Raw genomic sequence first — 18,388 nt, forward strand, 5'->3', positions numbered from 1 at the left:
TGAGTATGATGGGGAGACTCTAAAAAAATAAAACTTTGTAGGAAGAGATAGAAAGGAGCAATTATCTCACACAAATGAGGCAAAAAAGGAAGAAAAATTGATACAGAAGAAGCTAATAGGGGAGGGCTGGTAGTGCTGAAACCTTACTCTCATTAGTAATGGGTTAAAGAGGAAACAGCATATATATCTAGAAGGGTATAAAAGTCTTTTATATTCAGAAAGAAATAAGAGGGCAAAGGGATAGGGTTGGGGGAGAGAATAATGGAGAGATTCTTGGAGTAATAGGCGGACAAGGTAGTGGATAGAAGTAAAGCAGAGGAATGAGGAGGGATAGGAATAAGGTGAGATGGATAGTGACAGAGAAAAAAAAGAAAAAAGGAAAATATGCAACAAATAATTATAGCTTAGAATGTGAATGGGATGAATTTACCCATAAAATGGAAACTTATAGCAGATTAAGAATTTGAATTCAACAATATGTTGCTTTCAGAAAATGCTATAAAATGAGAGATACATACAAACATAAAAAAAGATCTGGAGTAGAATTTATTATATTAAAAAAAGCAGGGATAGTAATCATGAGTTCAGACAAAGTTAAAGCTGAAAGATTTAATCAAAAGAAAAAAATAGGGAAACTACACTATGAGTCAGCCATATTATTCAATATTGTTTTTGACTGTTTAAAATAACTAGACAGTATAAAATACCTGGAAATATGCCTGCTAAAACAGACATGGGAATTATATGAATAAAACACTTTTTACACAAATAAAGTTAGATCTAAATAATTGAAGTAATATTTACCATTCATGGGTAGGTAAAGCCAACATATTTTTTTAAAATGACAATTTTATCTAACTAATCTATTTATGTAATGCCATGCCAATTTAACTACTAAAAAATTATCTACTGAGTTAGAAAAAAAATAATGACAGAGTTTATTTGGGAGAACAAAAGGTCAGGAACTTCAAAGAATCGGGGGGGGGGGATGTAAAGGAAGCAGATCCAGTAGTATCACATCTTAAACCATATTATAAGGCAAGAGCACTGTTGAAATGTACAATGGATAATTTTGATTATTTTAAATTAAACTTTTCTTGTATAAATAAAACTTATGTAGCCAATAATAGAAGGAATGCAGAAAATTGAGAGAAAAACTCATAGATGATCTTTTAGATAGAATGGGATTGCATTGGAATATTGCTGTGGTGCAGGAAATGATGAGCTGGTTGATTTAGAAAAAACATGGAAAGACTTGGACTTATGAAAGATGTTATCTACCTTCAGAGAAACAGGTAAGTAGAAATAAACATAGTACAGTCTTACATACATGTGTATATGTGTATGTTTATAGATATCTATGTATAATACATAAATATGTGTGTTTATATATATGTATATGTGTATCTATATATACATCTATCTATCTGTATATCTGTGCTTAATTGTAAACTTCTTTGGGGAGGAGGGGAAAAATAAAGTAAAAAGTACACAGCAGAGAACAAAAGAAAACCTACAAGGAAGCAAAGAAAAGCTGGACAGCTTTGTAAACAATGTGCAGTATTCTATAGGTTTTCTTGAAATGGAAACTTATTGCTTTATATTGAATCCTCTTATTAATTCTGCTGTATACATGGTAATTTTTTTTCTTTTCTTATTTTGCACTTAAGTTTAACATAAATTAAAAACCTTAAAAATAAACAATCAATATGAGCTATTTTATGCATAACTGAATAATTCTGATGCAAAAACTGGGGAGGAAATACTTATGTTATTGCACCATGCCTGATAGTTCTTGTCTGGACTAGAAAAAATGAGAGAACCACATTCTCAAGCTATTTCTGTTCTATTGGTCCTAAAGAGGCCAAACAGAAGATGAGAAGCAGACAAAAAATGTCATCATAATTATTCTATACTTCAGTTATCAGCACTTTCACTCCTTCTCCTCCCCCCACCAAATTTTCCTTGTCATAAATGGGTGGAAGATTGGCTTATTTCTTGAATCTCTGACTTGGTGGGGTCATCCCAAAGTTTGACAGCTGTCAGAATGAATGTAGATATTTTTGTGATAAGGAATGCATTTGGTTCCCTTCAAGTTCTCCTGGATTTTAGATCTAAACCTACAATAGGCATCCATACATATGCCAGCTAGGTAGTATAATGGATTGAGTGCTGGGTCTGAAATCGGAAAGATCCATCTTCCTGAGTTCAAATCTGGCCTCAAACACTTACTAACTGTATGACCCTGGGCAAGTCACTTAACCCTGTTTGCCTCAGTTTTCTTATCTGTAAAATGAGCTGGAGAAGGAAATAGCAGTATCTTTGACAAGAAAACCCCAAATGGGGTCACGAAGAGTCAGACATGACTGAAAAAATACTGAATAACAACAAATCTCTGACCCAGGTGTAAACACATCTATGTCTATGATGCTATGAGCTTTGTCTTCTCTTTACTGATTCCTTTTTCTGTTCCTTACAGGAAATCTGACCCCAATATACTTTTTGGTCATATTTCATCCTTGCCTACTCTGTACATCAGTTAAAGTGAATAAGTCAAGTATCTGTAAAGGATATATTATGTATCAAGAACTGTGGCATAGAAAGAAAAGCAAAAAACCAAAAACAAAATGAACAAACAAAAACCCAGTCCTGGATCTCAAGGAGTTCACATTCTATTGAGGGAGATAACATACAAACAATTATATATGTACAAGTTAGGTACAGGATAAATTGTAGAGACATTAGCATTAGCATTAAGGTGGATAGGAAAATGCTTGTCACAGAAGATGGAATTTTAGCTGGAACATGAAGGAAGTAAGGGAAGCCAGGAGATGGAGAAAATGAGGGAGAGAATTCCAGGCATGGGAGATAGCTGATGAAAATGAATGGAGTCAGGAGATGAAGTGTCTTGTTTGAGGAACAGCCAGGAAACCAATGTCACTGGATCACATAGTACTTTAGGAGGGAGAAAGATATAACAATACTGGAAAGGTAGGAAAAGGCTAGTATCTAAAGGACTTTAAAAGCTTGGCAGAGGAATTTATCTTTGGTCCTGGAGGTAAAATTACTTGAAATTTTTTAATAGAGGGGTGATGTGATAGAAGAACAATTTGACAATTGACTGAAGGATGGACTAGAGTAGGGAGAGAATAGAGGCAGGGAGACCATTTGAAGGCTATTCCAATAATCTGGACATGAAGTGATAGCAGTGTCAGAGGAGAGAAAGGGGCATATATGAGAGATGTTGGATTGGATATATAGGGTGAGAGAATGAGGAGCTGAGAAAGATACCTAGATTGTGAGCCTGGGTTATTGAAAAGATGGTGCTACCTTAAATTGTAATTGGGGATTTAGAAAGTTTAGGGTGGGTAGGTGGAATAATGAATTCAGTTTTAGACATGTTGAGTTTCAGATATCCATAGAACAGCCAGTATGAAATATATAGTAGGCTCTTGGAGATATAAGACTGGAGTTTGAGGGATTTTAGGACTGAATAAATAGATCTGACAGTCATTTGTGTAGATATGATAATTGAATCAATGGGAGTTTATGATATTATTAAGCAAATTAGTAGAGAGAGAAGAGAAGAGGGCCCAGGAGAGAGCCCTGCAGGAACCCCATGGTTAGCAGGCATGATCTGGGTGAGGATCCATCAAAGGAGACTGAGAAATAGTTGTCAAATGGCTGGGAGGGCAACAAGGAGAAAGCAATGTCATGAAAACCAAGAGGGAAGAGAACCTCAATTCAAAGGGAGAGATCAACAACATCAAAGTCTGCAGAGAAGTCAAAAAGGATGAGGACATAGGCAAAGTCATTAGATTTGGCATTTAAGAGATCATTGGTCACTTTGGAGAAAGCTGTTCAGTTGAATTACAAGGTTGGAAGCCAAGTTGCAGAGTTAAGAGAGAGAAAGGAAAGGAAATAGACCCACTGATTATAGATGGCATTTTCAAGGCGTTTAAATACAAACGGGAGAATAGGATGGGATTATAACTAATAGGGATTGAAGTATTCAGTAGGGTATTAAAATAAAGGGGTTTTTTTTTTGCCTTTTGGACCAATTGAGTGTTTGTAGCTAAAATGGATTATTCAGCATCCCCAAATCACTGTGGACTGGGTCACACTTCTGTGGGTTATTGCATACACTAGAATACCATCACTGATCTCAACCTTTTGACATGCTGACTTCCAATACATCTTTTTCCATGAAGCCTTTTCTTACCCCTCTCCCTCACAAACAAACAGACACATACACACAGTCCCTTGGGAATTATTTTTTCCTCATCTGATCTCATAACACTTTGTTATTCTCTCTAGTACCTAAAATAGTCTAATTTGTATTACATTCATTTGTGTAACTGCTTTACTTCTCCCAACTAGATTGTAAGCTCCTCTAGACAATCAACTCAAAAAAATGTTTGTTGATCACTTGCTCTGAGCAGAGGACTATCCTATGTGCTAAGAGATACAAAGTTTAGCTGAGACTTGGTCCTCACCCTGATGGTATTCACATTCTCTGCTGTAGAGGGTCAGGGCACAAACATAATTTCAAAGCACAAATTAAGGTTATAAATGACAATGTGAGATCCTGGGAGGTCTTGATTTTGATTTAAGTAACCAGTTAAGGGAAGAGACTTTTATTTTTGTATTGCCCCACTACCCTACCCTTATGCCTTGCCCACTGGAAGATGTATTTAGTACACACAGTAGATTCTCAATAAATTTTAGATGGATGGATACCATCATCTCCAGTGTTATTTGATCTAATAAACCTAGAAAAAAAAGCAGAAACCCAATCCATGGAACTTTTCAAGTAACTGAATATTTTAAACTTGTTGGATTTAGATGTATAATCATGGATTTGTTTACAACTGGAATGGACCTTAAGAGGACATCTAGTCTAACCACCCCTCATTTTATTAACAAGGAAACTGACATCCAGAGAAATAAAGTGCCAGGACTACATAAGAAGTAAATAGCAGAGCTAGAATTTTAGCCTAGGTTCTCTGATTCCAAATCTCATCAAATTAGAAGGAACACTAAGAGAATGTAGTCTAAAACTTTCATCTTCTAGAAAAGGAACTTGAAGCCCAGAGAGGTTCATTAATCCTAATACCTACTACTCATATAGCATTTTAAGGTTTGTGAGATACTTTACAAATACCACTTAATTTTATCCTCAGAACAACCCAAGGAAATAGGTGCTATTATTATCCTCATTTTATATAGATGAAGAAATGGAGGCTGAGAGGGAATAAGAGACTTGCCCAGGGTCACACAACTGGTAAGTTTGAAGTTGGATTTAAACTCAGGTTTTTCTGACTCCAGACACAGCAGTTTATATTCACTTTGCCACCCAGCTACCAAGATCATATGTTGTTTGTCCTTTATTTTTGAAGAGACCAGAGACATCACAGGTGACATCTTGACTTGTGATTGAATTGGGTTCAAGTGAGGCAGTTACAGAAAGTTGTCAACCTCACTTTCTCTTATAGAGTCATCAAAGTCCAGTGTCAGAGCAAAATTCAAGTTGACTGGCAATGGCTCAGGATGCAATGAATGACCTTGGTGTCTTAGGATGTCTGACCAACCTCTAAGACAGACCTGCACAGCATTCAGCCTATGTGCTGCTTGTGGCCAGCCAAAGGATTTTGGGTAGCTCTCGAAAAATGTAGAGGATATAAAACAGGTCTGCACAACATAACTGCCTGCTCTAAGCTGCCTTCATGGAGGTTGGAACAAATTGTTCTTATCTGTCTATTCTGCCAGACAAAGTCTTCTCATGCTTGGGGTAGACACCCCTCTATATCACTGACAGGCTTGAGGCCTGTTGATGACCCTCAACCTGGTTTAGTTTGTGTTCCCAAGATAGTTTTACTGTGATGTGGCCACTGCAGAAGTTATAGCTTCTTAGAGCCACAGGTGAGAGTTGGGGGATAGGTGGACACCAAAGGTGGATGAGTAGCCCTGAAAAGGGCTCACATCAGAAGTGCTGGTCCTCCCTGAACATCCCATCCACCCCCAAGATCACATAGCAAGATAATTAAGAAGTGGGAAGCAGAAGGTGGATCTGTTTCCCAACTCAGTTGTCTTATCTCTATGGCAGAAAGGGACAAATCTCAAGGAAACAAGTTCACACCATATTCCCTAAATGGAGCTGCCAGAGGATGTAATGCATTTAGTATATATCTAGTTCAGTGTCATTTACTGCTCTCCGTACAATAGCTGACACTTAGGAATGGGGTTCAGACAAGATCATCAACAATTAGTGAATCTCTCGATCCTTTATTTCCTTCTACATTTGAGGAGGATTTTAACCAGTACTTAACCCTTTCTTAGCCAAACAATCAGTGAGTCAGAACATCTTTCTCTAAGCATTTTGTTTCCTCAACATACTACTGTACATAGTAGCTATGATGCCGAGCTTTCAAATTTCACTAATCAAGACAGTTTGGAAAACATCAGAAGAGTAAAAAGGTTTAAGTTATTGGATTAAGTTGTGCTGGATAAATATATGTTTTTGTGTTTTATGACTTTTGGAAGAAGGTCCATTTTGATTCACAAGACTTCCTGTTATTTTCCTATTATTGTGGTAAATCAATCATATTCTTGACATGTGCTGTTCCAATGCAGTGCAGTGATATAATAGAAACATGGAGTCATAAGATTTGGATTCAAGTTCTGGCTCAGTCAAATATTAGCTTGGTGATCTTGGAGCAAGGGGAAAAGAAATAAGCACTTATTGAGTATATACTGTATGCCAGATACTGTGCTAAGCACTTCGCAAATATTGTCTCATTTGATTCTCAAGTAGGTGCTATTATTATCCCCCATTTAAAGTTGAGGAAAATGAAGCAGATAGAAGTTAAGTGGCTTGCCCAGGGTCACACAGCTAATAAGTGTTTGAGGCCAGATTTGAACTCAAGTCTTCCTGACTCCAGTCCCAGAACTTCATCCACTACCTAGCAAGCCACTTAACTCCAGTGACTTTCATATTCTTATCTGAAAATGGGGATAATCGCTGTGCTATTCTTTTTAACAGCCAGGCATGCAAATTAAGAAACAATATGGTGACACACAAAGAAAACTAAGCTTAGTTTGAGTCTGAGCTTTGTCACTTAAGAACCATGACTAGGTGATCTTTAAGGTGGGTTGCCAACTTAAAGAAACCCATGACCCTATTATTACCATGAGTGAGTCACTTGACCTCTGAATTTTGGTAAAATGGGAATAATAATAATAGCTGCACAACCTCTCAATTATTTTTCTTTGAGGAATTTTCTTTGTAAACCAGAAATCTGAGCTACTTTTAACATGAAACCTGGGTAGATAGTATATGCACTTGGTAAGTATTCCATGTGATTCCCAAAGAACTTCAATAATTTAAGCAGCCCACACATGTTCTTATTATCTTCCTAAAGTCTAGAAAAAGGCATAGTGCTACTTTATTAATTAACCATTGAGGTAGAATAATTAAAAAATGTCCCTCCTTGGTGGTACCCAGCACTTAGCACAGTGCCTGGCACATAGTAGGCACTTAATAGATATTGATTGATTACTATATTGAAGGTACCAATCAAATAATGATAATAGTAATTGTAACAATGTTAATAGTATTATCATTTATATATTACTTTAAAGTTTGCAAAGTTCTTTATATGTTTTCTCATTTGATCCTCAAAACAACCTTGTGAGGTTGGTAGGGTTATTACCTTCATTTTACAGGTGAGGAAACTGAGGAAGATAATGGTTAATCAACTTGCCCAAGGTTACACATCTAGTAACTGTCTGAGCCAGGATGTCTTCAGGGCTTTCTGACTCCCAGTCTCAGGCATGATCCACTACACCTTCTAGTTGTCCTAGTCTCTCTGGTACACAGGCCTCCTCTGTGGCATACCATCACTGTAAAGATTCAATGATTAGGCACGTAACAAGGCTGACCTGGCCATATTTGGAATTTTATCCTAGGCATTGATGTAAAATATTTCTAGGATTACTAAAATAGGAAAGTCCACAGCTCCAACCCTCACTCTGAATCAGTCCATTTTGGCTCAAACCCTTGTCATTTGTTGTTGCTGTTTTTGAAGAAAGTATATTTAGTGGTCCCTCAGTTTATTGCACATGGGGGGGAAAGGTGGTAAAGCTGTAGATTAAGTATTCTTGCCTGGAACGTTTGCCCAAACATTGATTGGTCTCCTCCCTCAACACTTCTCAATTATCCTTTGTTTGAAGAGCATGAAGGAAGATGTGCTAGACCCTAATTCTGGATGAACTTGGGAGTATAGAGACAAGAGAAGTATGAGCAAAGAGTCTACACTCCTCCTTGCTTACCAATAAGTTGCAGTTCTTAGCACTATGGAATTTGCTTCTTCTATAAGGATTCCCATATTCTTGTTTACCAACTTTTTACAGAAGAGCTAAGTCTGAGTTTTCCTGCGCACTGCTACCAGTTATTGCCAGTAGAGAGAGGCTTGTGCCTCTATCAAGCCGATGACGTTTAGAGGTTTGGGGTGCTGGAACCCCAAGATTCTGACACGGGCCCTGCCTGAATGAATTCAACCCAAATCTTCTTTCAGCCAGAGAAAAGTTTATTAGAGATAAACCATACAGGCCAAACTCTTAAGGAATCTGAACATTAGTAATGCCCGTAGGGACGAGCAGGCATAAGGAAATCTCAGCCTTTTGGGCATGAGAGAGTCTCAGCTTCTGAAACTGAATGATGGGCCCTGCCCCATCAAAGCCAGATGTCTGTGACTGCTCACAGGACTGTTAATGATCCCCAGTCTCGCCACAGAAGTTGCAGCTTCATGAGTAATGGAAAACTTCTCAAGGACATGAAAAGAGAAGAGTGAATCTGCACAAAAATTCCCCTCCTTTGGCCTCTAGCTATCTATTCATGCAATTCCTTTGGTTTATTCAATAAACATTTATTAAGTACCTACTATGTGCCAGGCAATGTCCTAAGCACTGGGGATATAAAAAGAGGGAAAAGACAGTCCCTGTCCTCAAGGAATTTACAATCTAATGTTTTTAGGGGGTTACTTTACTTTCCAAAGTCTCACTGATGCAATTACCCTGCAGATTTTGCCTAAAAGACTACTTCATGGAGAACTCAAACAAGGCAAGCATTCATATGGAGGTTGGAAGTGATACAAGGACACGGTCAAGGTCTCTCTGAAGAATTTTGTAATCAATTGTGAGACATGGTAAACATTGGTACAGGACCACCTAGCATGTTTCAGGTGTCAAAGAAGGAGCTGTGCTCTATGAGCAAAGTAGAATTGTGTTTGCTCAAAAGAAACATGAGATATGCAGATTTAGAGACATCTCCAATCTAAATGTTTATATGAACTATTTGTGCCCAACCTGTGGTCTGATCAGCTCTGGTCAGACACACCATACTTTGAACGCATATAGCGATGTCATTTTGGTCCTCTTAGAAAATGAAGGACAATAACCAACCAACCCTGTAGATACCCTTGAAGGCTGTCTGCTTCTTACAGAAATGAAATGCAATGCTTACTTTCATTGCAGTTATACTATGAATGCTAGATAATAGTTAATTCCATTAATAATAGCCACATAAATGTTGATAATGATTGTCCCTCAAGTTTTTACCTTAGTAAACTCAGAGACTAACACAAAGTGTTTTCTAAGTCCCCCAAATAATTACAGAAAGGATATTCATTGCCCTTCTCCCTTACAAATCCTTTGAGAAACCCAAGTTTCTAAATCATTTAAGCAGGCTTCTTGAATCCTAGCCTGAGACAATGCTTGCTTTTAGAGATAATCCCTGCTGGAATGAGCTTCAGTAGAATAACGCTTTGTCTTTTTTATTGACAAGTTTTAGCTACTTTATGTCTTTCTGTTTGCTCACATCAACCTTGTTATTTTTACTTTACAAGAAAGCAAACAGCCTGCAAATCTTTCTGCAGACAAGTCAATACATTTTTATACTTTCTGGTGTTTTATTTTCAGGGAAGTTCACGGGGAGACGGGCATGTAGCCAGATAGCCTGGAGGTAACTCTGGGAGACTCATGAAGCTGACTCCAGCAGACAAGTCTCTCCAAGCTTCTGACTTCTTCAATCACTTGTTGGACCAGAATCCAGCCCAGACAGATGATGATTAACTAATCTGTCACTCTGATGCTCTGGTCACATTCAAGGTTATGGTAGGAGACTCTAGGAAGGAGAAGCACGAAGAGAGTTTTAAATTAATGCCTCTGAAGTGGTGCACATACAGCCATAAATAGCTATCTGATGTTTTCATTCTGATATTTGTTTTTTTTTGTTTTTGTTTTTTAATTTTTAACCAGGCCTGTAATTTTATTCATATAGAGAATTCCCAGTGAGAAAACTCCCCTATTCTATGGCAGGTCAGCACTAGTTCTGCAATTTATATAGTTTTAGCATTGCATGAGGACAGCAGAAGCTAAGCAATTTGCCCAGAGGCACACAGCCAGTCCCTTTCAGAGGTGGAACTCTTCTTGCCTTTGAGACAAGGTCTCTCTAGATTATATCACCCTGCCTTGTCAGTATTTCTGTAATTTCTTTGAGGATCGTTTCTCTCCCATCCACTGGGTTTTTCTCTTCTCCAAAAAACAGCAAATAGTGGCTCCCAATTGGCTCAGCTCAAATGACACCTTCTCCATGCAGACATCTTGGATCCATCAGGCAAGAACTGACCTCTTCGTTTTGTTAAATCTCAAAGCCTTTTCCTGGCAGCTCTCAAGGATATTTTGGACTTCAGTTGCTAGTGGATGTGTCTGATCTCTCCAAAAAGATTGTATACTGCTACAAGGCAGAAATTGTGCCTTATTCATGTTCCTAACTCCCTAGCACCTAGTACAGGACTCTTTACAACCAAATGCTCAATAAAGTTTGATCAAACTAGAAATAGCCTTATTCAATACATCTTAATATTATTGATGTATAACTACTCCCACATTCTCTCCCATTTTCCCTTTCCCTTTTATTCCCTCTCCCTGCCTTCCCCTGCCCCCTTTCTCTGGCTCACGCCTCTCTCTTACCTACCATTCAATTCTTTCAACAGCTACTTTTTTGGCAATAGTTTTATACTGCATGTTGACCCCTTGAAGGGTAGAACAGCTGCTGGGAATATTGCCAAATGGGCCAGTGTTCCTGGCTTCCCCTTGAGCCAAGAGGATTTCCAGGAATGCATTCACCTTATAGGAACCAGTAACATTATCCTGGAAATTGTCATCTAAGGCTGGCTATCTCACCCAGGGCACTCACCTTCTGCTTTTGAGGTTCCTTCTTCCTAGGTACATATGAAGACAGGAGTTAAAAAGGTAAGAAGGATTCTTTCCCACCATGTCTTTTCCTCCCACTCCAACTAAGGAAACTGATGATAAACTGCCCTAGGAGAAGCAATATAATTCACATTTATATTACGCTTTTAGGCTCATGAAATGCCCTCACAGCAGTCCTAAGCGATGGCCAGAATGAATATTATTATCCTAATTAGACAAATGATGCTCAGCAGAAACTTCCTCAAAATTTTACAGCTAGTGCTAATAACAATTTTCACAATAACTGACACATTACAGTGCTTTTAGGTTTGGAAAATGCAGAGAGCAGAAGAAGAAAGGTAATTATACCCTCTTGGCTAGGCCCCACTCTCATGTGGGTAGCACCTCATATTCCCAACTCCTCCCTTCAGGTTGAACTTTAATAACAACAAACAACAACAACAACAACGACAATGACAACAACAACTAGCTTTTATATAGAACTTAAAATTTACAAAGCATTTTATAAGCATTACACTATTTGATCCTCACGGTGGTCGTGGGAAGTAGGTGCTATTAATAGCTCCATTTTACAGATGAGGAAACTGAGACAGAGAGAGTTTAGGTGGTTTGCCCAGGGTCACCCAGTTAGTAGGTGTCTGAGGGAGAGTTTGAACTCAAACCTTCTTGACTCCAGGATGATTACTATATACGCTGTGCCTCCTACTTGTCCGCTCATCAGTTTTGGCTCACTGTGTTGGAGAAAGTTTGCTAATGCTTGATGCGGAAAGACCAAAGGGAAATCAAATGCATATAACATAATTTCATCAAAGATAAGTGATGCCTGCTTTTTTTTTTACTTCCCCCACATAAGCTGCTTCAGACTCATTAGATCTGCTTGTTGGTCAGATTTCTAGAGTCTTTCTCTACTTTAGAAAACTACGAAATACGAATCAATAAAATCTTTTTTCAGTTTAGCTCCAAGCCCCCATATTTTGCCAGAGAATACCTCCCACATTAATCTATCTCTCCCTCTGCATACCTTTCTACCAATTTGCCCTTTTTTCTCTCTGACATTTACCCTCTGGACATTCTTAAGTTAACAGTACAATAAACAAATTAGCTCAGACGAACTATTTAAAAAATAAATGGCAAAAGAGGAAGGAAAACCAACTCTTAAGAGACAACAATTGGGGGTACAGGATCAGTGTAAGAGTCAGTGATGCAAGGGATAGGAAAGCGATGATGTCACACATTCTGTTCTCGGCGATGGGAATGACTCCAACCACTTTGCATTTGCTTCAGGGGGCTTCCACCTAATTCCTCTACAATCTTTGCCTTAGTATGTCACTTTCAGTGGAGGCAGTGGCAACAGCTATGGTGGCTTGGAGCTGCCTTGGACCTGTCTCTTCAAGGCTACTCTGCTGTTAGAAAGCCTTATTGTATTCCTGCAGCTCTCTGCATCTTCCCCTCTGCGTGTTCATTTACTTCTTGTGTTTCTCTGATGTTTCATCTCTTCCTCCTTCAAGAAGAAAAGACAGAAAACTGCTTCCTTCCTACAGTGACAGACCCTTTTAGCTCAAGTCAGAATAAACTAAGGGTTATTCTTCTGCCCCACAGGCATATAACTCTTGTCATACTCCAGTTTCCTTGGCCAACAGGTGCCTCATCCATTATTCCATTTGAACCTTACGATAGCCTTATTTCATAAATATTAGAAGTATTATTATCCCCATTTTAAGGATTAGGAAACTGAAGCTTGGAGATGTTAGTGACTTATTCGTGGGTCCACAATTAGCAAGCCCCATCAACCTATCTGGTCTATCACAGAGGCATCCTTCAGCTCAGAAATGAACTACTTTTTTAATTTTACAGCTAAAACAAAGGAGTAATGATTTTCTTACCTAAACATCCATAGAAATTTGCTCACAAGAAAGTAGTGTGGTAGATTAAAAAAAAAAGCACATCTCAGAAGAGTACTTTTTAGCATTGAGCTTTACTTGTGGTTTATTTCCTATATGCACAATTAATTAGCATAATTCTCTTATGCTTTTAAAAATTACTAAGATATACATCCATGTATTTGAACAGACCTTAGAAATCTCAAGTTTCTCTAAGTTTTCTCAAGAAACTTAGAAATCTCAAGTTTCTTTTGGTTTGCTTCACATACTCATTGCCAGGGCACTTAGGTTGGATTCTTCCTCACCCCCAAACTACTTCCTTCCTTCCAGAATCATGTTATTTTTATTTTCTTCCAGTGTGATCACAGGCCAAAAAGTGCAATGTGTTATGCTTTCCAAATGGCTGAAGAAACAAAGTTCATTTTTTCTTAGTTACTGATCTCATAAAGATGAACAATGCAAAGACAGGAATCCAACAATGGTATTATAGATGTAATTCCCAGAAACATACATATCCAAGATCAGTGGCAAAAGACTTAAAATGTAATATGCAGATTATAAGTGTAAAACTCAGATTTTCTTGCCAGACCCAAGGTAGAGTGATGAAGAAATGGTAAAAGTAGAGTCTGAAGAAATGTGTCCAAATCAATTTACTACCTATGTGATCTTGAGTGAATCACTTAGTGACTGTGGGCCTCAGTTTCTTAGTCTTTAAAATGAAGAGATTGGACTAGGTGGCTTCTGAGGGCCCTTCTAGCTCGGTATCTATGATCCTATAATTCCTACTGAATCATTTATAGGTAGTTTTGGACACTACTTTCTGAGACTTTGGAAGAGATAATATTTCCATTACTGGTTTTTAGAATTATTGTAAGAATCAAGTAAGGTAGTGTTTCTAACTTACTTTGTAAAGTACTACACAGGGTGTCCCCAAAAGTAAAATGCAGTTTGAAGATGTGCTAAGACTTTTGGGACGCTGCAGAAATGTTAGCAGTTGGCACCATTCCATTAGTAACTCAATTAATCAATAAACATTTATTACGTGTCAGGCACTATAATAAGTGTTAGAGATACGAAAGAGACAAAAGGCTTCCTTCAAAAGGCTTACGGTCTAATGGAGGAGCTAACATTTGTATAGAATGGATTTCATGGATACTAAATACTTTATGAATCAGAGGACCCAAGTTTGCTAGGTACTACCTATAGGACCTTGGTGAAGTAATTTCACTCTTTTAACCCTCAGTTTCCTTATGTGTAAAATGAAATGGGATTTGGGGGAATGCAGTACCTCTAAGGTCCCTTCCAGGTCTAAACAAAATGGACACTAAGTCAATGGACCCTAAGATCCAATAATTATTCCCAGATGTTTTATCAGAACAAAACTTCTCTTTGGATTATGGATTATTATAGAATAGCAAAATGTCTGGTATGCAGTAGGCACTTAATCAATGCTTGTGTTTGATTCAGTCGTGTCCTACAGAGGATTTATGGGAAGTCATGGAAATGAGTTGGACAAAACTGAAAAAATAAATGGGTTGCAATCTGTACTGTTGCAAAGTACACCCACATTGATAAAACCAGAGATCTGCCAGAGTATTAACAATTACTTAAACCACTGGTCTAATTATAGGAGGGGGTACAAATATGAATATAATTTAATCTCTGCCTGAAGGATCCTATCTGCCAAGATCATAGGCTTACTGGATTATAGCATTTAGTGGAAGACACCTTATAAGTCACTGAATTCAATGGTGCTGTGCTATTATATTGTAAATGGCTCAATTCTTATAAAATTCTGTATCAGTGGGATGTTAGGATATGGAAATGCAGGGTTCTTAGGACTAGCAACCGTCTTTCTGCTTCTTCAACATTAAATAACTATTTAATGAATGGTAAATACAACTACAGTAAACCTTGATTCACTGGACCGCTTAGGGAGCTGGGGAATGGGGTGTTGTGGCTAATTGAATTTTCTAGTCAATGCAGGCTTCAACTCTTGTTGAAAATCTAAAATTTTCTAGGGTGGGAATTCATGTTTTATTCAATCTTATAGTACTATGTCTTCCTCAAATGCATTTATTATGTTTAAATGTAAATTCATTTTATTTGTGTACATGTGATTTCTCCTACTAGGTTGTAAAATCTTGAAGGTCAGTGTATATGTCTCATTTGGCCTCATACACACCCTAATACTTAGGACTGCATTCTGATTGAAATTTGACTGTACTCTCCTTCAATCTCTTTGGTTGACATTCAAGACTTTTCACAATCTGGCACCACTTTACATTTTATTCTTATTACTTTCCTCATAGCACTTCATACTGTAATTTAATTGGTCAACTATGTACCCTAAACACTTCCTGAGCTTTTCCTCCTCCATGCCTTTTCTCTCTATGTCTCCAGCTGTTGGAATATCTTGCTTCCCTTCTTTGTTCTCGTATTAAACCCAACTCAAATGCCACTTTCTCCAAGGAATTTTCCATGATCACCTTTGATGGTAACAACTTTTACCTTGCAACTCACATTTTATTTTGTAAATCTCTCACACATATGGAATATTATGTCATAATATTATATAATAACATATAATGAATTATATAACTTTCCTTAAGGGTGTCTTATAGCCCAACTAGACTCTAGGTAGCATCAGGGTTGTTACAATGCTTTAAATAAATCCAGAGAGGTTTCTATCTCTTCTCAGCTCCCAGGCCGGCACTGTGTACCCTATACGCAATCAGTATTTTTGTGGGAGGAAGGAAGGAAGGAAAGGAGGAAGAAAAGAAGGAAAGGAAGAAGGAAGATGAAAAGCGAGACAGGGAGATTAACAATGGGGCAGCCCTAATGGGTCATGTGCTTTTTACTTTTCTCTTTTTTTTTTTATATGACTATTATTCACACTTATCAATTCCCTTTTCCCTCCAAACTTTTTTTTTCTCATTGGAATTCAGGACCTGGATTTTAATCCTACCTCTGGTTCAATGATCTGGACAGGATATTTCACTTATGTGGGCCTCATTTTTGTATATTAAATGAAGACATTGGAATAGATGGGCAGGAAAGCCCTTTCCACTTATAAGCAATTAGTTTGAGGCAACATGGTTTGATAGAGAGTGTGACTAGTCTTGAAGTAAAGAAAATCTGGGTGCAAAGTTGCCTCTCACACTTACTGATTGTATGTCCTCATTCTCCTCCTCCTCCTCCTCCTTTTCCTCCTCCGAACTGCATCCTGGGAAACATCCTGGGAATTGCAGCCCTCCCTTCTCCAACCTCTGTTCAGGTATACAGAATTTAAAACAAACAAAAATATCTTTTTTTTTTTTTAATTCCCCTTGCCCACTGATGATGTTAGTTTGCAAACCTGAGTCACTCTTTATAAATGTTTGTTCTCATTGTTTCAGCACATGTGACTATTGTAGACCAAAGTATGTGTGTGTTAAGGAGATAACCCTAAGGGTTACACAGTCTATGTATATACTCTCTCTATAGTCTATACATTATATTTATATGTGTGTGTGTATACATATGTGTATATACACACACAGACAAGCTGTTAATTTGAGCAGAAATTAGGGATTGCTTTTATTTTCTCCTCCTCCTCCTCCTCCTCCTCCTCCTCCCTTCCCCTCTCTTCCCCTCCCAGATGGATATCTTTGTGATTGTAAATTGAGCATCTTTTGTCTCTACTGTTACCCAGCCCTAGGTCATTGTGTGACCTCAGACAAACTGGAACCTGGGAAAGACCTTAATTTGGAAAGGCCAAGGTCACCCACTGTATCCTGGGCCATCAGCAGTTGTCTTCACCTTTGTTTTGCTACTAGACTTTAATGACTCTGGAGGAATGAGGCTGATGACTGTACAGCTCTGCCTCACTCATGTGCAATTCACTTAGAAGTCAAGGTATCACCGTCATGATGTCATTGGTCTTTGAGAACAAAGGACAAACAACAAGAAGAAAGAGAGGAGTGTATAGGCCCCTACAGTTACACGGTATGTAATGTTACAATATGTAGGGTTACAAATATGGGTTGCTGTTATTCGTTCTTTGTTCTCAAAGAGGACCAATGACATCAAGAAGGTGATGTCTTGACTTGCAAATGAATTGGATTCAAGTGAGGCAGAGCTAAGCAAAGTCATTAGCCTCACTCTCTCCTCTAGAGTCATTTGAGTCCGGTGGCAAAACATAGGTCAGAATGACTGGCAATAGCCCTGGATGCAGTGAGAGAGAGCTTGGCCTTTTTAAGCTAAGGTTTTTCCCAGGTCTCAATTTGTCTGAGGCAACACCCATTCAGTAATTAAAGGCTAGGTAAGAATTGAGGCAAAAGATGGCCTAGTTTGCCTTCATAAAGAATAAATCTGGGAGGGGAAGACTCTCAGAGTTTCTGGTCAGAAGAGAAATAATTGCTATTTACACTCACTCTGAGCCATCCAAACCCAAACAATCACAAATATAGGTTAAGTTGGAGTAGAAAGGACATAGGAAAGCTGGAGCACTTTCAGGAGAGGGATACCCATATGATGTTAGGACTAGAGAACCTGCCATGCAAGGATTGTTTGAAGGAATCAAGGATGTTGAGCAGTACTTGGAGGGCAGGGTGGGGAGAGAAGGCACGATAAAAATCTTTCAAGAATCTGAAACATTAGTATGTAGATGAATGATTAGCTTTGTTTTATTTCACTCCAGAGAGTAAAACTCAGAGTGGTGGTTAGAAGATGCTGATAGGGAGTTGTAGGCTTAATTAAAACAATGACAATATCAACAACATAATAACTAGAGCTGTCTAAAAGTAGATTGGGCAACTTCAGGAAGCAGTGGATTTACCATCTCACTGGAGGTCTTCAAGCAAAGGCTGGGTGACTACTTATAGAGCGATTTCTTGATCAAGAATAGGATAAACTTGATGGCTTCAGAGGTCCTTCCTTTCAATTGCAGGTTTCTCTTATTATGCTATTCAATAAACCAGAACAAAGCTTAGTAAGGGATAGAATTCAAGATTGACTGGGATCATAGCCTTTAATACTATGAGATGTCAAAGTGTAGTACAGTAGAAACAATCATGGATTTGGAATCAGAGGTCCCAGGCTCAATCTCAGGCTCTGTTACCTACAGGACTTTAAGCCACTCTCTGGGCCTCAGTTTTCTCATCATTGAAATGGATGGAGGTGATTGGACTAGATGACCTCTAAGATTCTGTCCAACGCTAAACTTATAATCCAATGATTCTAAAATGCAACTT

This window comes from Vombatus ursinus, unplaced genomic scaffold (assembly GCF_900497805.2).
Source record: "Vombatus ursinus unplaced genomic scaffold, bare-nosed wombat genome assembly UNPS02014841.1, whole genome shotgun sequence".
In the NCBI taxonomy this organism is placed as follows: domain Eukaryota; kingdom Metazoa; phylum Chordata; class Mammalia; order Diprotodontia; family Vombatidae; genus Vombatus; species Vombatus ursinus.